At 39.5% G+C, this 24459-nt stretch overlaps 1 long non-coding RNA gene and 2 other non-coding genes across 3 annotated transcripts; all 3 read right to left on the bottom strand.

The window, feature by feature from the left end:
• Positions 1-18915: 18915 nt before the first annotated feature.
• Positions 18916-20848, bottom strand: LOC132437070 (uncharacterized). The gene is made up of 5 exons (XR_009521953.1): positions 20782-20848; positions 20022-20099; positions 19860-19934; positions 19475-19545; positions 18916-19252 (listed from the first exon to the last, which is right to left on the bottom strand). It is a non-coding gene; the product is annotated as an uncharacterized lncRNA (long non-coding RNA).
• LOC132437469 (small nucleolar RNA SNORD50) lies at positions 19351-19423 on the bottom strand. The gene has a single exon (XR_009522052.1). It is a non-coding gene; the product is annotated as a small nucleolar RNA SNORD50 (small nucleolar RNA).
• LOC132437470 (small nucleolar RNA SNORD50) lies at positions 19678-19747 on the bottom strand. The gene has a single exon (XR_009522053.1). It is a non-coding gene; the product is annotated as a small nucleolar RNA SNORD50 (small nucleolar RNA).
• Positions 20849-24459: the final 3611 nt, after the last annotated feature.

The following is a 24459-nucleotide window of genomic DNA, read 5'->3' as shown; positions in this document are numbered from 1 at the left end:
TCATTAGAGGATTACAAATTAAAATAGTGAGATACCGCTACACAACAGTTATTATGGCCAAAATCACAAAAACTGATGCTAAATGCTGGCAAGGATGTGGAGCAACAGGAACGGTTATTCATTGCTAGTGGGATGCAGAATGGTACAGCCACTTTGGAAGACTGCTTGGCAGTTTCTTACAAAACAAACATACACCGTATGATCCAGCAGTCATATTCCTTGGTATTTACTCAAATATGTTGAAAATTTAAGTATACACACACACACACACACGCACACAAACCTGCACAAGGATGTTTATAGCAACTTTATTCATCATTGCCAAAATTTGGAAGCAACCAAGATGTTTCTCAATAGGTGAATGAGTAAACAAATTTTAGTACACATATAATGGAATATTATTCAGTGCTATCAAGAAATGCACTATCGGGTTTCCCTGGTGGTGCATTGGTTGAGAGTCCGCCTGCCGATGCAGGGGACACGGGTTCGTGCCCCGTTCTGGGAAGATCCCACATGCTGCAGAGCGGCCGGGCCCGTGAGCCGTGGTCGCTGAGCCTGCGCGTCCGCAACGGGAGAGGCCACAACAGTGACAGGCCCGCGTACCGCAAAAAAAAAAAAAAAAAGAAAGAAATGCACTATCAAGCTATGAAAAGACATGCAGGAATCTTAAATGCATTTTGCTAAGTGAGAGAAGTAAATCTGGAAGGGCTATACACTACATGATTTCAACTATGTGACATCCTGGAAAAGGCAAAACCATGGAGACAGTAAAAAGATCAGTGGTTGTCAGGGGTTCAGGGGGAGGGAGGGAAGGTTAAATAGGTGTAACAGGGAATTTTTAGGGCAGTGAAACTATTCTGTATGATACCATAACAGTGGATACATACACATTCGGCAAAACCCATAGAATGTACAACATAAAGAGTAAACCCTAATGTAAACTATGGACTTAAGTTTATAACAATGAATCAATGTTGGTTTGTCAATTGTAACAAATGTACCAACTAATGTACAATGTTAATAATAAGAGAAATGGGTGAGAGAGGGGTATACGGAAACTGTACTTTCTGCTCATTTTTCTTAAATCTAAAAACACTCTAAAAAATAAAATCTATTAATTTTTAAGGTCCTGATATTTTATAGTAACATTTTTTAAAATTTTTATTTATTTTGGTTGCGCCGGGTTTTAGTTGTGGTAGGCGGCCTCCTTAGTTGCGGCACGTGTGCTCCTTAGGTGCAGCAGGCATGTGGGATCTAGCTCACTGACCAGGTATGGAACCCGCGTCCCCTGCATTGGGAGGTGGATTCTTAACCACTGGGAAGTCCACCACCAGGGAAGTCCCAAGGTCCTGACATTTTAAATACACTCGAAATGCTAGGTATCCTTTTTATTGCTTTTAGCTTTTTTTTTTTTTAATTAGAAGTTCAGTCTCATTTTAGCTGTTTGCATTTTAACATTTACAATAGGGTTGATGGATTAAATTACAAGAAGCCACAGATTTTATACAAGTAATGACAAAAAGAACAAGGATTATGTAAACATAAACTGAAAGAATGCTTCTGTCAAAGTATTCCCACTCTACTCTGAATGGAGTCCCAGAATATAAGCAATCTTTGGTTGTTCAGATATTCAAGATGAATCGTGGCACAAAAAAGGAAAATTTAGTGATAATTTTTTCACTGAACATGTCATCATGTTGTGTCTCAAAGCTCTTCCCAAGGGTAACCTTACCCCAAAGCCCTGCTAAAGCATCAGCCTAGGCTGTCACATTTTTACTCTGCACACTCACCCCTGCCTTGTCACAACTAATTGGACCAGCATCAGGTACCAGACCATACCTAGAACAGAACCAAAGATAAGAGTCAGTGTCTTGAAGAGGGAGTTAGAGCTGGGGCCATGAGAGGTCATGTCAAACTAAAATTATGAGGAAGCAGAAACCATAAATAAGCAGAAGCTAAGAGGAATCCCCTCACTATAGTTATCATTCCACAAATACATTTTGAGCACCAGTTATGCGCAAGGCACTGAATGAAGCACCAGATGAGTAAAGCAGAAATGTCTTTTGCCTTCATGGAGATCACAGCTAAGTGAGAAAAAAGAGAGAGAGAGAGAGAATAAATAAATTAATTAAATATTTATAAAATGTGATCAATGCAAAGAAGAAATTAACATAGTATACTGTTACATTGTGTTGGTCAAGGAAAGTATTTCTGAGGAAGTGATGTTTAAAGTGAGGAATGAAGGGGGGCTGGAAGAATACTCCAGGCAGAATGAATAGCATGTGTGAAAACTGTGAGAGGAGAAAAAGCATGGCCTTTCCTGAAAAGATGCCAGTGTGACTGGAGCATATTTGGTAAGGGAGAGAGTGGCCCAAGATGAGTTTGGAGAAGTTGGTGGGAGATAGATTATGCAGGACTATGTAAATAAGTATGATAGGAAGCCATTGAAATGTTTCCAATGTTTAAAGTTAGTATTTAGAAACAGAATAGATGTTGGGGGTTGATGATGGACATGGAACCAGGTAAGGGATAGGAGTTACTTGGACAAGGGTATTGCAGAGGAAAAGGAGAGAAGTGGACATACTCAATGTGTATTTTTTAATATAAATTTATTTATTATTTTTTTATTTATTATTTTTGGCTGCTTTGGGTCTTCATTGCTGCGCGCAGGTTTTCTCTAGTTGAGGCAAACGGGGGCTGCTCTTCATTGCAGTGTGTGGGCTTCTCATTGCAGTGGCTTCTCTTGTTGCGGAGCATGGGCTCTAGGCACGCAGGCTTCAGTAGTTGTGGCTCATGGGCTTCAGTAGTTGTGGCTCGCGGGCTCTAGAGAGCAGGCTCAGTAGTTGTGGTGCATGGGCTTAGTTGCTCTGCAGCACGTGGAATCTTCCCGGAGCAGGGCTCAAACCCACGTCCCCTGCATTGGCAGGCGGATTCTTAACCACTGCACCACCAGGGAAGCCCCTCAATGTGTATTTTGAACCTAGTTTGCGAAGGACTTAGTGATAGACTGATGGTAGGGAGTTTAGGAGGCAATTGATGGATGTTGGTGCCATTTGCTGAGTTGGTGAAGACGTAGAGTAACAGTTGTCAAGAATGTATCAGTTAGGAGTCAATTAGAGAAGCAGAACCATTATGAGTATTCTGGAATAAGGGGTTTCTTATAGGAATAAGAATTTATATGCTGGGAGAAGCAATGGTCCAAAAGGAGAGTTGGAGAATGAGAGCTGAGTCACTAACCAGCCCTTCTGAAGCCTGGGTGAATAAGGAGACCTTGCAGGGGAATCTGGGAAGCCTAGCACAACCAGTTGCTGGCAGTGGGGGGGACCATGAAGGAGGACTAGTGGAGATCTATGTGGAAGGCTGTTTTGTGGTTGGTGGCAGGCTTGGAGTCATTGTTGGTTATCAGTGTTGACAGTTGGGAAAAGTACCAGGGAAGAGAGAGATCGAGCTGAAACCCACCTCTGCATCTCTTTTTCACTACATTTAACCAAGTTCTTGAGTAGCTTTTTTTTTTTTTAATGTTTCTTCAGTTTCTTTTAATCTGGAGCCAAACTGTCGAGTACCATAGCCACCAATCCCATGTGGCAAATTAAATTAACTGAAATTGAATAAAATCTAAAATTCAGTTCTTCAGTCACACTGGCCACCTGTCAAGTGCTCACTAGCCACATGTAGCTACTGACCATGGTACTGGACAGCACGGATACAGAACATTTCCATCATCACAGAAAGTTATATTGGACAGCACTGATCTAGAACAACCCGTTTGCATTTTCAATTGTCTTGTAATAAATGTATTTAAAGTCATGTGAATGGATATAATTACTGAGGTAGAAGAGTAGGAAAAGAGCAAGGACAGGAAGTCCAAGGATTGATCCCCAGAAAGATCAATTTATAGAGAACGAGTAGGCGAGGAGCCTGTAAAGAAGGATGAGATGGAATGGCCAAAGAGGTAGGAGAAAAACCAAGAGAGAGCAATGTTTCAGAAAAGAAAGGAGGGTGTTTAAGGAGGAAGTGGTCAACTATGTTGAATGAATGCAGTTAAGAACTGGGGTAAGGTGGTGGCGCAGTGGTTAAGAATCCGCCTGCCAATGCAGGGGACATGGGTTTGATCCCTGGTCCGGGAAGATCCCGCATGCTGCAGAGCAACTAAGCCCGTGCACCACAACTACTGAGCCCGCGCTCTAGAGCCTGAGAGCCACAACTACTGAGGCTGCGTGCTGCAACTACTGAAGCCAGTGCACCTAGAGCCCGTGCTCCGCAACAAGAGAAGCCACCACAATGAGAAGCCAGCGCACCGCAACGAAGAGTAGCCCCCCCGCTCGCTGCAACTAGAGAAAGCCCATGTGCAGCAATGAAGAGTAGCCCCCGCTCACCGCAACTGGAGAAAGCCTGCACACAGCAACGAAGACCCAACAGATCCAAAAGTAAATAAATAAAATAAATAAAATTTTAAAACAACATTAAAAAAAAAGAATTTGGGGTAAGACTGGAATAGAACTTCTTAAGAAGAGCAGTTTCAGGAGTGACATGCTGGCAAGAGCCAGATTAGAGTGGTGTAAGGGGCCAAAAAGAGGGGACGTGCAGGCAGCACAGGCAGACCGTTCTTTTGGGGCCTTTGGGAAAGGGCCCAGAGAGATGGTTGGTTGCTTAAGGGGGATGTGGGTTCAGGTTAGGTTTTTTTTTTTGGCTTGTCTTGGTTTGTTTGCTTTGGTTTTTAAGATGGGAGATAGCTATCTATATAGATAGATAGATAGATACAGATATAGATATATATCTTTCTATCTTGTATATACACATATATACCTGTGAATGAAGTCAATAGAAAGAAAAAGGTTGAGGAGAGAGGAGTTGAAAAAAGGAGAAAGGTTTTGGAGAAGGCAAGAGCGAAAAGAATAGATGTAAATAGTAGAGATGGATGGAATAGAACAATGGAAAGCAGAAGGAAAATAAAGCAAATATCCAGAGATGGGCAAAGTTAGTCTGAGAAAGGTCACACACAGCAAGAGAGGAGGCACAACTCATCAGGCCTTTGAGCCTCCTTGGTCCTGTGTCCTTGCCAGGTCCAGATCTTGTAAGTGTTGACTGGACAACCATTCTATCATTGAGTCTCAAATTCCTCAGTCCCCTCCTATGAATGCCCACCCCATCCTATGTGTCCTTGAAGTAATACTCTCTTTATTTGGCTAAATTGAGTTCCTTGATCTAGCACAAAATGGCCAATTAGAACACACCCATTTACAATTTAACCATTTATATGAATCAATTACATTATTGTGTCTATTTTTTCATCATAGCTGATAAAATGTGACATAATTGACTAGTTCTTCTCTCCTTATATATGCATAGTGGTAAGTCAAGTGGTTAAAAGGCCAGCAAGAAAAGTGTGAGGAAATAAACATCCTAGGTAACTGAATCATAGAATCTTCCAAGAAGAGAAAGAGAAGCATATAGCTTATCAGGCTACTAACCTGTATATCCTTAGTCCTGCTTTTATTTTAAATATATTTTATTGTTTTTTATTATAAAAGATAACATATGATCCTGATAAAAATTCAAGCATTATATAAATATATAAAACAGAGGGTAAAATGTCCTATAACTTCATTGCCAGAGATGGTTACTGTATAAAAATACAAACAGTATATATTTCTTCTGATTTTATCACTCCAGATACTAATATTATATTCATATATTTGACAATAATGGTTTCCTATTATATATATAATATTATTAATATAACTTGATTTTTTTCACTTAATATGTATATTTTGGACACCTTTACCTACCTTTCACAATCATCATTAATTATTGCAATATTATACTCTTACAATAATAAATATATTCATATCCTTCAACTGACAGAATTGTAACATATAAAGCATATTGAATAGTTTTTACTACAGGAAACATCTAGAATGCTTGTCCTATATTCAGATGTTAAAAATATGTCCACATGACAAGGCTTGTTCACATTACTGATGTACTTACTCTGATTAAAGATGACGGTAAAAAAAAAAAATAAGATGACGGTAATATTTTGACCACATGGTCATTGGTTGCACACAAGTTCAGAGATACCTTGAATTCTTTTGAAGTCTGCATTTGATAATTCAGTCACCCACAAGCTAAACATGAAATGTAATAATAGTGTAACAGCATATTTTAGCCTAATGCCAAAGCCAAAGCCAATTTGCAGTGTAATATTTACAGCAAAATTTATAGACTGCAGCCAAAGCTGCACTTAGAGGCAAATTTATATAATATTACATGTTTCCACTTTGGAAAAATATAGAATGAAAATAAATGAACTAAGCATAACATTCCTATCAGAAATAAAGAACTATGAAATAATGTAAGATACATTTAAAAAGGAAAACCAGAAAACATTAATTGAAAAATAAAAGAAGAATGTAATTGATATATATACCCCCAAACTATCTTTCCTTTTAAAGAAACAGTAATGCAAACAAATGTCAGGCAGTCTGTTTGGGGAAAGAGGGTGAAAACACACTTCAGAAAATAAAGAATGATAGTAGAAGAACAAAGATTATTTTTAATGATGAATATTTGTGTACTACTTCATAATACCTGGTTATAGGTTTGGAAATATTGATAAAATTGAAAAGTTTCTGGAAAAATATGTTATCAAAATTAAGTGAAGTAGAAAATAGGGACTTAAAAACTATGAGAGAAATTGAAAAAGAATTTATAACTCCTCAAAGGGTTTTTGGCCTAAATAGTTTAAAGGGTGGATTCTTTCATGGACTATATAATTACAATGTTATATAAACTGTTACAAAAAATAGAAAAAGAAGGAAACTTTCTTAGATCATTTTATAAAAGCATCATGATATAAAACCTGATAGAGTACACACACGTGTGCGCGCACACAAACACACCCCACACACAAGCAGACCAATTTCCATTACAAAAAGAAATGTTAAAATCCTAAATAAAATAAGTACTTACAAGTTAAATTCTACAACTGATTAAAAAGAAAAAACAGTAGAGTTTATCCCCAAATACCTCCTCTATTACATCACATCAATAAGTCAAAGGGAGGAAGCTATATATTCATTTAGATAGATGCTAAAAGGGTGTCTGATAAAAATAATATCTACTTTTGAATTTTAATATTAGTAACCTAGAAAATGAATAAAACTTTCTTACAATAACAAAGAATACTTTTGTGAAATCCAGGCAATATCACACTGAACACTGAAATATTAGTGTTTCCATTAAAGTAAGGCATACAAAAGGAAACCTGTCCTTATTACCATTATCAAACAAGTGCTGGAAATTCTAGCAATTAAAATGAGATATGAAACAAATAAGAAGCATAACTGTGGAACAGAGAAAATAAATGTATCATTATTTACAGATGATAAAGTTGTATACTTTTATTACTAGTAAGAAAGGTCACTGAAGTAGCCAGATAAGAAAGCAATCACCAACACATTAGATTTCCTATATACCAGCAATAGCTGGTAATAAAAATATGGTGGAAAAGACTTCTGATTTGCAATAGAAATGATTTCACATATGTTTATATTTACACACATAGGCATAGTGTGTTAGGAGGTTGAGCCTTCCAGGGGTGATTAGGTCATGAGGGTGGTGCTCCCATGAATGGGATTAATGCTTTCATAAAAGATACCCCAGAGAACTTCCCTGGCCGTCCAGTGGTTAAGACTCCACACTCCCAATGCAGGGGGCCTGGGTTCAATCCCTAGTTGGGGAAGATCCCACATGCTGAGTGGCATGGCCAAAAAAAAAAAAGAAAGGGACCCCACAGAGTTCTCTTACCCCATTTCACTATGTGAAGATACAATGAAGTCTGTGACGCAGAAGAGCGCCTTCACCCGACCATGTTGGCACCCTGATCTTGGACTTTCAGCCTCCAGAACTGTGAGAAATAAATTTCTGTTGTTTATAAGCTACCTAAGATGTAGTATTTTGTTGTAGCACCCTGAATGAACTAAGATAATGTGCTTCTTTGCATTAAACAACAAGATCTAGCAGCAGGCTTAAAAAGGAGCATGATTTTTAGGTAGAAATAAACATAAGTGAAAATTTTAAAGTATTTCTATGTGATATGAACTGTAATATATATGAAAATAGCTGTGTTTTCTGTGGTTGACAGCACCATATATACTGCTAATAAATCTGTGGTATATTGCATTCATTTATTATTGAAGGAAATGCTAAACTTCAATTAGTGTTTAGTGAAAATAAAGACATAGATTTTCCCTGTCCACATTCATAGACCCCTCAAATTCTACCCATGGCTCCTCGGAGGCCAGTGGATCCCAGATAAGAATGCTGGGTGTGGAGGGATAGGGTAGAGGGAAGTCAAACAAGTGAGAAGCCAGATCGTTTGGACATTGGTGTGTAGACATTGGAGACAGATGACATAAAATAGGACAGCAAACCTGGTCCCAAAGTCTTCAAAATCAATAAGGGGTAGTAATTAGAAGGTTGGAAAATAAAAACCTTAAGTCAGGACAAAGGGTGGCAAGCCAGGTGGGATAAGCCTAAAAAAATCAGGGGGTTGTACATAAAAATGGAGGAATAGTTGTCAAGAAGTGGCAGTGGGAAGCAAGGAAGGTATTGACCTTTACTTCCACATCTGAAGGAGAGAACTTAAGAAGCCTGCAAAGGAAAGCAGTGCCCTGAGGGGAGAACCAGATTTTAATTAGTGCAAGGAGGTAGAAGGAAGGCACAAAAACATGGTTAAGGACGTGTGGTAGTTTCTCACCCTGTAGACTGGACGGTGGAAAAGATGAGGAGGCTCACTTATACATATATATATGTTCTTTTTCATATTCTTTTCTGTTATGGTTTATCACAGGATATTGAATATAGTTCCCTGTGCTATACAGTAGGACCTTGTTGTTTATCCATCCTTTATACACTAGTTTGCGTCTGATAATTACAGCAGTAACACGTTGTAAATCAACTAATACTTCCATAATAAATAAATAAATAAATAAGATTAGGATAGAGGACACCTGTTGGGAGGCAGTTTAGACTAGAACGGCTGCACATCAATGTGAGAATATATGCTACCTGAGGCATTTAATTCTTGGATGGTGATATAAACCCACTATCCAGAGATAACCAGTGCAGCATTACTGTTTGGAATTTTTGTTTTTGTTTTTTGCGGTACGCGGGGCTTTCACTGTTGTGGCCTCTCCCGTTGCGGAGCACAGGCTCCGGACGCGCAGGCTCAGCGGCCATGGCTCACGGGACCAGCCACTAGCTCCGCGGCATGTGGGATCTTCCCGGACTGGGGCACGAACCCGTGTCCCCTGCATCGGCAGGCGGACTCAACCACTGCGCCACCAGGGAAGCCCTGTTTGGAAATTTTATTGCTGTATAATTTGTCATCATGATAAAATTCAAAGCAATTGAAATTTCCAGTCTTTGGGTATTAAATATACAGTAAAATGAAATGTTCCTGGGAATTCCCTGGCAGTCCAGTGGTTAGGACTTGGTGCTGTCAGTGCCGGGGGTGGGAGTTCGATCCCTGGCTGGGGAACTAAGATACTGCGCGGCCACAAAAAAAAGGGAAATGTTCTCCACGTTGCCAATGAGTAGAAGAATTTCTAATGGTATTGAAAATTGTCATTACAGAATATTAAATAAAAAATTAGGAAAACAAACCATACAGTAAAATTTAAATTTTATTAAAATTTATATCTACATAGAAAAAGATATTAAAATTTTTTTACAGTGGTTTAACTCTAAACGGTGGAATTGTGAGTTATTTTAATTTTATGCTTAATGTTTTCCTTATTTTTATAAGATACCTTTTTTATAAAAAATTATAAGATAATTTTTAATAGGTAAAAAAGAAAAAATTATAGCTTTTAGGAGATTAGGTACACTTAAACGCCCCAGAACCCTATGCCTAAAATTGAAAAAAAAAACCATTTTACTTACCCTGGAAGTTTGTGTTCTGCAGATTTGTTCTTTATTCAGTTAAAAATTGATAAATAATTTAAATACCAAGTAAATAGCAAATTGAAAATTGCATAGGAGACAGTTTCTTATATTTGGATTTCATGGAATCTAAGTTTAGTAGGTTATATTTATTCTAAGTTAAGAAGAATGTTCAAAGAAATTTGAGGTACTATTATATGAATCATCTATTAACCATAAATCTAGAATAAACATTAATATGGATTGAGTGTATTGTACTTCCTGAGATACAGCTATTTAGTTAAGATAGACAACAGTACTATGGCCAGGACTGATATCACTAGTTGACAGAAGTGTTTAAAGTGTATATAACAAGCTCACCTCCCCAAGATGCCACTGAAGCTGAAGTGATATATCTCATGTTATTTTATTCATGTCAATAATTAGCTTTCTAGATTTTCTTTGTTAGACTCACCCAAGGAACTCTTTTTTGATAAATTTATTTATTTTGTTTTTATTTATTTATTTTTGGCTGCATTGGGTCTTCGTTGGTGCACGTGGGCTTTCTCTAGTTGCGGCGAGCATCTTGCGGTGCGCAGACTTCTCATTGCGGTGGCTTCTCTTGTTGTGGAGCACGGGCTCTAGGCGCATCGGTTTCAGTAGTTGTAGCATGTGGGCTCAGTAGTTGTGGCTCACGGGCTCTAGGGTGCAGGCTCAGTAGTTGTGGCACACGGGCTTAGTTGCTCCAAGGCATGTGGGATCTTCCCGGACCAGGGCTCGAACCCACGTTCCCTACATTGGCAGGCAGATTCTTAACCACTGTGCCACCAGGGAAGCCCCAAGGAACTCTTTTGGGGGAGCCTGATCAGACAACTTGCAGATATGTGACATTATTGCACAATGGAGAGTGCCAATATCTTCGGATAAATATATCATCTTTGTTGGAAAGAATTATTATATCATCTTTGTTGAAAAAAATTCTTTGATGGAAAATATTATTTATTGTAAATATATCATCTTTGTTGGGAAAAAAAGCATATTTCCTGTGGAAAGCAGATTTTCAAGTAGCATGCTGTTGACACGACCCCAAAACATCCAGTCAGCCACTTAGACTCTGTTCCCTCTTTTTTTTTTTTTAATGTTAGCCAACATGGATGATCACTGCTGGTACACTAATTCAAGAGATGTTACAAATGGTGATATTCTGTCAATCTTTTTCAGTTACGAACTGGGATACATCAATAAAAAACTTTCTCACTTTCTGTTACTGCAGTTACTGCATTATCTGTTACTGCAGTTGGTGTTGGAAAGTCCCTTATTTGCCAGTTCTGAAATTGATAAGTTGGTTCACTAGCATCTTCTAACAGCATCAAAATCAGGTTTTTAAGGTATCATTATGAATTCACAGATTTGAACATATTTTATGTATCTCAGTCTATTGTAGTTATCATCCTTGATAATAGTCAGCATTTCCATATTTGGACAGTAGGAGATGCTCCAAGTTGGCTCCTGAGTTCTTTTCACACAACCGCAAATGTCTGATAGCTTTCTTGCTCTCTTATACTATATAGCAAGATGCAGAAGGCGCATCTTGTACATTTCTTGCCTCAGCTCTGTAATCAGTCATTTCTCCAATGAGCCCTGTTTTCTTTTAATGGTAAATGGTAGAGACTACAATCTGGGCCATAGGGGTAGGATTCACAGGTTTTGATGCACATGAATCATACTTTCAGTTTCTGTATTTCCTTTTACACGGGTTCCTATTTTACTCAGAGCAAAATTCTTTCAATGACGCATAAGACCCGACATGATCCGCGTGCCGTGTTTCTTCTCTTTCTTTAACACACATGCACCTGTCTTTGGGCAACTGTCCTGGGAATGCCCTTAGCTCAGATATGTCCATAGCTCAATCCCTCACTCTCTGTAAGTCTTTGCTTAATCTCACCTTCTCATTGAAGCCTATCCTGTCAATTGTATTTAAAAATCACAACAGTATTTACCTCCCTCCCCAAACCCACTCCCAATGTCCTGTGTTCTATTTTCTTTTTCATGTTGCTTCTCATTCTCTCAAATACTTTATAATTTCTCACATACTTTATAATTTATCCTTCTCTTCCTCCTCCTAAAATGTAAGCTCCACAAGGGCAGGGATTTTGTTCGTTTGGTTCACGGCTGTATCTTCAGTGCTTAGGACAGTACCTGCACATGGTAACTATTCAGGACCTATTTGTTCAATGAACAAAAGAGTGAAACCTTAGGATATTTCTGAATCACCCCACACCTAACCTCTCAGTGTGCCTTGATCTTCAAAGGAACAGATTGAATTTAAAGCAAACAAAACTTGGGACTTCCCTGGTGGTCCAGTGGTTAAGACTCCGTCCGCATTTCCCCTGCGGGGGGGGGGGGCGGGTTCGATCCATGGTTAGGGAACTAAGATCCCATGTGCCAATTAAACATTAAAAAAAAAAAAAAGCAAACAAAACTCATCAAGAAACTGAGCTTTATTCAGATATGTGGAAACAGGTCCATGAATTTCAAAACTATCTTGACATTTCTGGGTGTGTGTTCAGACTCTGAGCAATGTTTCTGCATTCATTTCTGAAGAAGAAATGTAATTTAAACTGCGAGTCTACATCAGTGATGAAAATAAAAAATCAGAATTGAGATGTACCCCCAAAGAATACACCTTACTGTTTTGCCCCAGAGAAGTTTAGTCTGCTTAAGGCCTCTGTGGCACTAATGTAATTAAATTGATCAACCATTAATAACAGGCCCCAAATTGTACTTTTGTATAAAAATAGTTGATTAAAGTTATTTGGTTTGTACCATCTTTCCCATTCCCATAGATTAATGAATTCTGAGGAAATTTAAATTTTTGCAGGAAAAAAATTGGGGCACCACACTATCAGTGGATTGAGCACTGGACTGAGAGAGGGGTAGAAGGTGTTGGTTGTCAACTTGGTCATTAACTAGCTGGGTTACCTTGGGCAAGTCAAGAATCTGAATTTAGACTTAGAGTGGTCTTTGAAGTTGACTAGGACCAGCCTCCTTCCTCCAGCTCACACTGATAGGAGACTGTGATAAGGAGACAGTACATCCTGTTATTGGAAAGTTCATTTTTAGGTTGCAGTTTGCCTTTTTATTTCATTGATCTCCTTTGTGTCTTCCAAAGAAACACTTCAGTTAACTACTCCTCTGGGGAAGGTATTTAGTGGGGTAAGAACACCATCTCTTGATTTAGACTGCCAGATTTTCAATCTAATTCCCTCACTTCCTGTGACCTTGATTAGGTTACTTTTCTAAGTTTCAGTTTCCTCATCTGTAAAATTGGCCTAATCATAGTACCTACCAGATGGGATTATTACTATTATTCCACATGAAGTACTTTCAAATATCTGAAAATAGTTATCATGCCTTCCCTTGATTTTCACTTCTTCAGGTTAAATATTTCCAAGTCCTTAAAATATTCTCTAGAATGACATGGTTTCTTGAACCCTTGTCTTCATCCTTAGGTTGCCCCCTATTTTGTCACTGTTCTTAAATGTGGCACCCAAACTAAAAAGTCTATATTATAGTGTGCAAAATACAGATGATGATGAAATCATTCCTTCCAGTGATCTAGACCTTAAGCATCCTATATTTTAAGTCTCACAGTTCACTCATATAAATTGTGTAAATACTAATAATGCCTACTCCCTGGGTTACTGTAGGAGAAACCAAGATGATGTATGTCAAAGTACTGTGGAAAATAAAAGGAACTATAGAAGTGTCAGCCATTATTTTATACCAAGTATTTTTCATTAAACAGTGAAATCATGATAGATATGACCTATCAGTTACCAAAGATGTTAAAATTTTTTTTGCAATCTTAACGTTCATATACAACAAGGAAATTTTACACTATGAAATATCTAGTAAGCCTAAACCATTTTTTGTTATATGAGGTGATTATAAAAGATCTAATTTCATTTATGTTAAAAAGGTTTTCCTGTGAACCATAAGACTTCAGATAACATTCACTTTATAAGATAGTTTAATTTCTATCTCTAATTGTTTTTTTTTTGGCCACGCTGTGCAGCATGTGGGATCTTAGTTCCCTAACCAGGGATTGAACCTGTGCCCCCTGCAGTGGAAGCAAGGAGTACTAACCACTGGACTGCCAGGGAATTCCCTCTAGTTTTTTTACTGAGATTTTTTTAATTGAAAAATTATCTATTTCTTAAATAACTGATCTTGATGTTGAAACAGGTTGGAAAGCTTTGTGAGTGGCAGCTGTTTGTTATTATTCAATAATAAAGTGCATTTAAAGAAAAAAAAAAAAAGGAAGTGCATTGTCAATCCAGTTTCAATGTAATAAGTAAAAACCTAAAGGGAAAATGTATAAAACCAGAGACATTACATTGCATGGACTTTTTCCGTAGTTATTACTCATATATCTTTAGCTAAATATAAAGTCCCCTAATTATAGCAGTGGCCATTTATCCTTTACTTCTGTCTTAGCCTGTTAGAGCTGCCATAACAAAATACCACAGACTGAATGGCTTAAACAATAGAAAGTAATTTTCTCATAGCTCTGGAGGCTGGAAAGTCCAAGATCAAGGTGCCGGCAAGGCAGGTTTTATTCTGAGGCCTCTTGTTTGGGCTTGTAGGCAGCCACCACCACACTGTATCCTCACATGACCTCCTTCTCATGGGTGCACATGGAGAGGGAGAGTGAGCTCTCTGGTGTTTCTTCTTACAAGGACACTCATCCTATCGGACAAGGGCCCTACCCTTATGACATCATTTAACCTTAATTACTTCCCCTGAGGCTCCATCTCCAAATATTGCCACACTGGGGTTAAGGCTTCAACATATGAATTTTGGGAGGACACAAATATTGAGTCCATCACAAGTTTTCAACTTTTCTCATTACTTTTATCTCTTTTGGAGAACTTAGATCATACCATCATTGCCCACCCTAAATATGCATACTGAATTCCATTTTAATGAGACTAATTTGTAATGGGAGTCATTACATTGTATACTAGGCACAGAGTTTAAGAAGCAGAAGAGCACAGTTTCTGCTTGAAAAGAACACACTCTAGGGCCAGAGAGAGAGAAACACTAATTAGAAATACAACTGCTATGGGTCATTTTATAGTATAACTGGAGAGGATCTTATTTTACCTCATTTTCATCATCTTTCTATGGTACATCTCATCTTTGTTATTACCTGGGACGGTTTTCCAGCAGTCTAATTTTTTTCCCTAATCAACCTGGATCTCAAGGTCAATTTTAACACTACTTTCATCCTTGATTGGCCCATCATGACTCTGCTACTCCTGTCCAGTTTATCTCTAATTTTGGATTAATCCACTGATCTGCTTTCTGCTCCCACATGGATGAGCTCCATAGAAGAGTAGTGAAGAATTATGTTAACTACTACACTTGGTAGTTTTCAGCCTCATCAGGCATTTAGCACCGCAAGGCAAACCTAACTTGTCTGTAGTCAACTCCACTTCTCCAAGTCCAGTGTCTGATGAAAACCTTTAACACACTTTGTAAATTCCTCATCTCCTTCTCTCTGGAAGGCCACTTTGCAAAGTTGTCCTTGGATATTAACTCCTTCAATTTTATGCTGACCTCCAGCCTCATTACCCCAAGCAATTATTTGCTTAGCTCTCCCCCTTGTTTTCTGAAACTCCTTGATTTTCTATCTAGTTTGTTTCAGATGCGGCAGTTGAACTTGACAACAGATTTCTGTTTCCCAGTTTTTGTTGATACAAAATCATCTTTAGGATTTGAAATAAACCTGAAATGTCTTACTCCTGGAATGTCCCAGGACTCAACTCTTGGACTACTTCTCCATTGGTATTCACTCCCTTGGTGGTCTCACCTGATGGCTTTAAATATACCATCCACATGACGACTCTCCAGCTCAGATCTCTCCCCATATCTCAAACTTAACATGTTCAAAATCAAGCCTCTGCAAAAAGGCGCTTTGGGGAGAGATGGATTTAACCACTATCTTGATTGCAGTAATGGTTTCATGGGTGCATACTTACACTCATCAAACTGTACACTTTAAAAATGAACCATTTATTGTTCTGTAACTGTATTCAGTAGTTAGGAGGCAAGGGCACATCCAGTTTCCTGACATCAGTAATGTACTGTATTTATAAATAGTTTCTTCAAATGATGAATTCTATGAGAATTCTGAAATGCTTTTTGCGTTGTTAATACTCCTTTGAAAGGAACTATAATCAACTGAGTAAGCATAACTAAGGTAAAGTTCCCAAGTACGTTGGATCATACTGTACTCCATGTGGGATTCTGTGAGATTAAATCTATTTCCTGTTATAACTCAGCTGCATGGCATGCCAGGACCTCAGAGATCGACTGACTAGTGGTCAGGGGGAAGAGACCAAGACTTGTGAGAATGAGACTGAGTGGTTCTCATATTAGAAAGGTACCCTTCCCGCCCCACCTCAAAATGGTCCATAAAATTTTCAAAGCTTCATGGCACACTTATATTTTGACCTGATTTCTGTACATACCCCAAAATGTAGAATCAGTGAGGTGGAACAATGCCGGAGGCAGTGGCAATATTCAGTGAGGTAATTATAAATACCATGCTTTAAATACTATCTGGATCTGGAACCAAGCTTTTGGGAAGAAATATGGGAAGGAGGGTCCCACCCCCAGGGAGGAGGAATTGACAAAAGATAAGCAGACTATCCTAGTAGGCTGGGATTCAAAGGCTCTAAATTTAATGGGTGAACTGGTTTAAAAATCATGAAACAGCCAAAAGCTTTCACACAGGCTGGGCAAACAGCAAGGATTATGAAGTGTATAATCAGTTCAGAGGGCACCTGACTGGGAAGCCAAGTGCAGTGGATATTGGATTTCTAGCAATAGAACTAATTTAGAAAACACCAAAAGGTAGGATTGAGCCTACTGTATTTTAAGATAACCTGGAGGCATGGTGTTACGCAGGGAAAATTATTGGCTCAAGTCACACACATGTAGAATCTGCTCTTTCAATCTGAAACCAGCCCTAACCAAGCAGATCCTGGTCTATTTCAGTCCTATTCGTTTATGTCTTTAGGCTTTTGATTTTTAATCTACGCTGCCTCTTTTAGCAGATATGCTCTGGAAGGTAAATCCCTTACCCAGATAACAGCTTAAGGTCCCTGGTCTTAGCTAGTAGTTAGTTGCCTATTGTCCAGCTAGGTCAGCATTCACAAATCAGAAGGCCGTAGAGGATAACAAAACCTCTGCTGTGCGAAAGAAAGTGCTACTAAATCAATCGGTAATTTAAAAGGAAGCTGCTATGTTGAGCTAAGTTCCACTAAAATTGTACCTTTCTGGACCCAACTCTCATCTCTTGTCAAGTGTGTACCCTGCAAAATCAGTAGGGCTCAATAAGTGACTATGTCTCTTCCTACTGAAAACATGTCAAGTTTCAGGGAATTTGAATGATAGCTTTTTTTTAGTTCTCTGTTGCTCAAAAAGCTTGGGGTACTGTACCATTTCAGTCTTATCCTCCACCTTATTTGTCCCACATCTATCCATCCAACTGATGCCTAAATTCTCAATTTACCGCCCTCAGCATACCATCTTTGGTTGGTGTCTCCTACGCCTAAATGTATCACTTGTTCAATCTTCTCAGTTCTTTGCATCCCTGTATCTTGCCTTCTTTCTTGGTATCTCGTACAACTATTGATGTGACAGAGGACATAGGAAATGTTTTACCCTTGACCTCCCTGGCAGGACCTAGTATAGTGCAATGAAGTATATGTACATTATTTGGATTTCATCAACTAAGGAAATATTATAAGACTGACTGGGAGGGAAAAGAGCAAAACCAGAAGGGACTGAGGGAAAAGAGGTCAAAGGGCTCTAAAGCCAAGTTTTATTCGTTTCATGCCTTGTTTTGAAGTGACTGATGTTTGCCAACTTTGACAAAAGGGCAGTTTTCTCTGCAAGTTTTGTGTAGATCCCAATTGGTCTTTAATCATTCATTGTTTGTTTAACATTTACTGACAACCAAGTGCCAGGTAGTTAAGGTATCTAGGTACTTAAGATGTCAGTGTGTGAAACAGATCTTATCGAGCATGTTGTAAAAGTTCCAACCAAATAAAGCAGGGTAAGGGAGATCAGTGATCAACGGTGCAGATTGCAGTGCCAAAGTTTCCTCATTTCCAAATACACTGAGTGCAATAAAGAACAATGTAACACAATGCTGTACACGGACTGCAAGAAACATTTTCAGAGCCCCATTTTTGTACACTGTCTTAATACTTGGGCCAAATTCACTATGTGCCTGACCACTACAGGCTTATCAGTCTCATGAACCTGACTGAGCTGCATGGACCCAACTGAATTCTCACCAAGGCAGGTGAACATTTTAAGAAACAGAGTTCATTATAAGGTGACAAGAATATTGGCACTCTAACTTTGACATTTAAATATGGGCTTGGGAACAATTTATTCATGCAGCTATTTAGGGAAAATGATTATGCACGGAGCCCAACCACCTTGGTTAGATCAGATGCTATTACTGTTTACACTAATCCATTCTGTACAATGTTTGACCAGTTTTAACCCAGATTTTATCAGTGACCTTCCCTCATGGCTCCTGACTTTTATGCTGTGCTCTCTTCCTTAATTTTCAGCATTACTCCTCCCCATTTTTAGCATAAATACCCCTTCATATTACTATTATACTAGGACTAAATATTCCACAATTCAGCTAGTATACTGGATCGTTTTGATGCCTGGCTTACCTCCCCTCACCCCAGTCATAGGTCCTGTCTCTCTCCTCTGCCCTCACCTTCAGTAATTCTGTAATACTTAGTACCCTGCACAAAGCCAAGGTTTTCCATATCCCCTTGTGATCACCAAACCCAGTCATCTCTCCCTTCTAAGGATTTTCCTACAATAGTATAAACTCTCACTTGGCTGTATTTGCAATTATGCATTTTAAATTCAGACAGGTGACCAAAGGCTAAACATTCACTCAGAATTATTTAATTACAAGGCTGGACAACTGAAAAATAATTTTCCGTTAAAAACAGTTTCATAGCTAGAAAGTATCAATAATATACTGGCTAACAGGTTATGACTCTAGGGCAGTGACAAGATTAAACAGAAATGGCTTGAATCTTATGGATGCATTAATCTAGATTTGACGTTGGCTCAGAAATCTTTTTACAAATGCAATTTCAAAATTAAATAATCTGTCTTGAGTTTTGTTTTCTTTCCGTGTCCATAAAATGAAGAGCTTTTCCTGATCACCAGTTTTTCATACAACAGACAAGTAAATCTCGTGGCACTAGCCCTAGAAAAGGAAGAACATTTGAGATTTACAAGACTATCAACATCTCAAGAACTTATTTAAAGAAATTTTCAAAAATACTGTCGTCCTTATAATGGTCTATCTCAGAAGCCAGATCCGTATATAAGTTTTTTTCAACAGAACTTCAGGTTCGGGATAGGATCATCATAGATAAGACCAAGGACACAAGATTGACTGATTGTTAAGCAAAATATCTCTACTCACAGACATGTTTACACCTTAGGAACTTCATGGCAAACTGGCCTCTTTCAATAGGCGGACAGCGACCCCTGTCACTGTTGGCAGAGAAGAAAAACACTAGTGTGAAGCAACAGTTTTTCCCCTATAAGAGGCATAAGCTAACAGAAAACTCAGTTATAAAATCCAGGCAACAAAAATTTGTTATCTCATATCTGTATATTGGTCTTATCTCAGAAGCCGAATCCGTACATACTTTTCATCAGGTAATCCGTTTAGGGATAGCTTTCCTCATTGATCAGACCAAACTCCATTAAGCTCGATCACACTGACACTTACCATAAACCAGAGCAACGTTAAAAGGCAAGTACTACGGAATGCTATAGTAGATGCTGTAAGCCACATAACTTACTTTCAAATGAAGCTGTTCATCATCAATCGGTGACGGTCATAGCTTCATTAGTATTCATCGACCTGCAGAATGCTCCTTCGAGGACAAAAAAATTTCTCATTTACTCTACATGTGGACTAAACACATGCAGACTCAAAGTATTAATACGAGTCCAATACACACCTGGTAAGATTGTCAAGTTTTAACCAAGTCATTTTCCAGCAAACCTTCTCCCATACGTTTTGGAACTTTCCTTTGCATCTAAAAAAAAGTTTAATTTCAAATGATGCTCCATCATCGTTTCTATAAATCAACAGGTTTACTCCTTCGGTTTAAAAATAAGCCCTCAACAACCCTTACCTCTGCCTCTCCACATAACAGCTCCGTTACACCTAAAGCCATTGTTCTTGCGGGGCATCTATTTAAAATTAAGCATTCTCACAGAATGTCATAGTTCAAGGTTTTCAGCACTAAACTCCTCCCCTTCAATAATCCTATTTGCACACAGCGCCACCTCGGCACAATACAACTCAGTCTCACGCCGAGTCCGGGGCTGCCCGCTTTGAAATAACTGTTGATCTGGCCATGGGAGAAAGACACCCTATCACGGGACTCTTGCTCTTAACGTTAAGGGTAACCCCCCGCCCCCAAATCCCAGGAATGTTGTCTTCTGCCGGTCGCCTCCCAGGCTCAGTCAGGGGCTGCCCGGGCGTAACAACCAGGCCGCGCGGCCACCAGCGGCCGCCTCCGCACGCCTACGCTCGAAGCCGGCCGCCACCACGACTCGGGACACATGGCGGCCCGGCGGCGCGTTCCCCACGTCCAAGTTTTCATCACCGCACTCTAAGCTCCAATTTCTGAAATCGTTTCACCTTACTGCAGCTCCCAACCTAAACTGCGCCGCCCGGGTTCGCTCGGACAACCGCCCGCAACGTCCGCTTACCTAGAACCACACGGTAGATCCCAACTCCTGACGTAAAAGACCGAGCGGTCTCGCCAGCAGTTCCCTATATACTCTCTCCCGAGCCGGAAAGAGGCCGCCCCTCCCTCTCGCATCTATTGGACGCTGTAGAGTAAGGGGGCGTGACCGGCTCCTGACGGGAGGAGCGAGAGCGCGCCAGGCGGCTCTTTTCTTTCGGGGGCTCGTTCCGGGGCGTGGTGCGCGCGCCGTCCCTCCGCGGCGCGCACGCCCAGCCCCGGGCGCGCGCCCGCTGGCTCGCCGTGGTCCGTCGCTTCCGAGTCTGGCCCTACGTGGCGCGGGAGTGGCGCCAGAATTTGAACGAACAGCCGCCTTTGCAGGCGAGGCTACCACCTACACTGAGCCAAGTCTGCCCGCGACGGCTGGGGCGGCTCGGGGCCGGCAGTGGACTTGAGTGTAGCAGTGGACTTGAGCGTAGGGCGGCCTCACCGGGTGACCTGCTCGAGAAGTCGGGCTGGCTGGTTGGCTGGCGCCTGCGGGAGTTGACGCCGGGCGACCGCTGCACGCCCGGAAAGAGAAATTGGCGGGCAGAAATGCTCGGGTGAAAAAAGTCTGTGAAAGCACCGTGTTTCTCCTCCGGTCCACAGCGAGAACGCCGCGCGTCTCGGGAGAGCCGGCCCGCCGCGCGGCACGCGGCCCAGCTGCGCTCCGCGAGACCCGCCCCACCCACACGCCGCCGGGCGCAGGGCGCTGCTGTTACGCTGATACGCCCAGAGAATTCACCCCGAGACGGGAGTCCCGAGAGGTAAATCCTCCGCTTGGTAGAGGAGAACACTGAGGCCTGAAGTAGCTAAGTAATTTTCCTAAATTCACACAACCAAAAAAAAAAAGGCTTTGCTATTTACATCTTTTTGTACAAAATTCATTATAATGCATGCTGGAGAAAGATTAATTTGAGAAATTTCCCAGAATGCTTTATCCAAACGACACTTCAATTCAGTAGCTATGATTGCATTAATTAGTAAGTACGGGTAAATATACGTACGTATATGCACACACAGGAGCACGTGACATTAGAACATTTCGGCATTTGAAATTTGAGGTCTTCATAGCACTTAACAACTAGTTATTATGTACGTGTGCGTTTGTTTATTGTCCTCCGCCGGTGCACCGCTCTTTATTTTTCTGCCTTAGAACAGTGCCTGGCATAACGCAGGTGGTTAGTAACTACTGGTTGAATAAACAAATGAATGAATATATGCGGTGGCTTTTTAGAAAATTAAAATGAAGACCAAACTCCAGATTAAAAGTTAATAGTGAAAAGCAAATTTCTATAACAGGAACCTAAGCGATGAAGTGTTTACTTGGCTGGGCGTTATGTATATTTGAAAATAACCATTTTGTACTGTACAATGTAAATTTGCATATTCCTAATATTAAAAAAACTAAAACAGTACAAAAGGATATAAAAAGCAAAGTAAAAGTTCCTTTTCATATCGCTGGGAATCTTCTCCCTGCTATTAACAGTAACCAATATTAACAGTTTTTGAAACTTTCTATGCACATATATGTACGTATTTTTTCACATGCAAATAGGATCTGTGTCCTTTTCTGCAACTTGCTTTGCCCCCGGTAAGTATCATAGACATCTTTCTGTATCAGTACATATAGATGACCTTCTTGTTTATAGCTTGCATAGTATTCAGTTGGATGTGTCATAATTTCATAACTTTCCAGCTTTTCACTATTTCAAATAGTGCCGAAGTGAATTACAAGTATATCATAGTGAGCTTGTGAGAAGATCGGCAAGATCGATTTCTAGAAGTGAGGCAACAGTTATGTGCACTTAGATTTGTGATAGATATTACTTAATTGTTCCCAGCTTCCTTCCACTCCCATAAAATGGTTGTGTTGTGATTATGTTTTGAAGTGTGTTTTGCTAATTGAGAAACATGTATGACTGTTATGGGTGGCCATTGTCACACAATTGAAACCGAAAACTGTTACTCCCTTTGTTCTCTTTGAATCACTGTTTGCTGTGCTGAGGACCCTTAAAATCATCTGGTCAAAAGCAGTATAAAACTCTGACTTATCAATTGAATTACTTGGAGAGATAAAAAGTATCAGATTTCTGGTTCCTAACCTGGAGGTACTAAAGCAGAATATCCAAAAGTGGGACCCAGGAAGCATTTTAAACAAGCATCTGGGACAGTGCTAAAAGGAATATAAACCACAAATGTGAGTCATATATGTAATTTTGAATATGCTAGTAGCCACTTTTAATTTAAAATAGTAAATAGCATCAGATGAAATTAATTCCAGTACATTTTATTTAACCCAACAGAGCCAAAATATTTTCATTTCAATATATGATCAGCATAAGTTATGTACTCAGTCCTTAAAATCCACTGTATATTTTACACTCACAGCACATCTCAGTTTGACTGCCCACATTTCAGGTGCTTCATTGCCACATGGCTAGTGGCTGTTGTATTGGACAGCCCAGGTCTAGGGTGGTTCATATACATATATAAGTTTGAGAACCGCTGTATTAGGGTAAGTGCAGTAGTGCACATCTGATATATATTCCAGTCTTAAAAAAAAAAAGACTCCCATATTCCTTTTAACTCATAAACGGATAACTCTAACAAATGCAATGCAAAATGAAATGAATTTAGAGCCTGATTAGTGACAACACTGCCCTCCAGCGAATGTGGCTGATGACTGTAAAGTCAGTACATAATTCATTCAAGACTTTTATCTCTTCAAGGAACAGAAAAACATACTGAGGAATGAAGCCAACAGTTATTGCTCCCACACCTAAAGCAGACAAGCGAAATGCTACCAGATATTTTTAAGTGAGTTAAGAAAGACCATATAAAGGTCAGAACTGAAATTAAAAGTATCCTTGAAGAATTTAGCATACTGAAAACAACTCCTCATATTCTGTTGCAAACTTTCAGATAAGATCATCATTTTAATCATTTTTTTGGGAAGAAATGTTCACTGAGCCCCTGGTGCATGCATTGTGCTTCAGGGAAGGTTAATGTGAATACACAAAAGTCCTTGCCCTTCCCGAAAGAGTTTATACTTTAGTGAGAAGTAACCACCCAATTTTAGACACCTCTGCTTTATTTTTTGTTTTGTTTTAATTTTTGCTGGAATATAGTTAATTTACAATGTTGTGTTAGTTTCAGGTGTACAGCAAAGTGACTCAGTTATACATATACATATATGCATATACATATATATTCTTTTTTAGATTCTATTTTCATGTAGGTCATTACAGGGTATTGAGAAGAGTTCCCTGTGCTGTACAGTACGTCCTTATTAATTATCTATTTCATATATAGTAGTGTAGACACCTCTGCTTTAAAAATTAGACATTCATTAAAGACTTTTAGGTAAGATTATAGTGTGAACCAAATAGTGTTTTAGGAAGAGTTTGGAGAGAAAATGCAGTGTTTAGAAATTTCGTGCAATCATTTAGATGAGATATTGTGAGGGACACCACTATAATTTTGGCCACGGAGATGGAAGGCAGGGAAGAGAACAACGCATGGTGAGAACTTATGTGCTACTGGGTTCTTGTATGCATTGGATCATGTAATCTTCAAAACAATCCCGGTGTATACTTTAAAGATGAGGAAAATGAGGCATAGAGATCTCGGTCAACTAACTTCCCAAGTCCTTCTGACCCCA

Source organism: Delphinus delphis, chromosome 14 (genome assembly GCF_949987515.2).
Source record: "Delphinus delphis chromosome 14, mDelDel1.2, whole genome shotgun sequence".
NCBI classification, from domain to species: Eukaryota; Metazoa; Chordata; class Mammalia; order Artiodactyla; family Delphinidae; genus Delphinus; species Delphinus delphis.
This window is presented reverse-complemented; position numbering and strand designations above follow the sequence as displayed.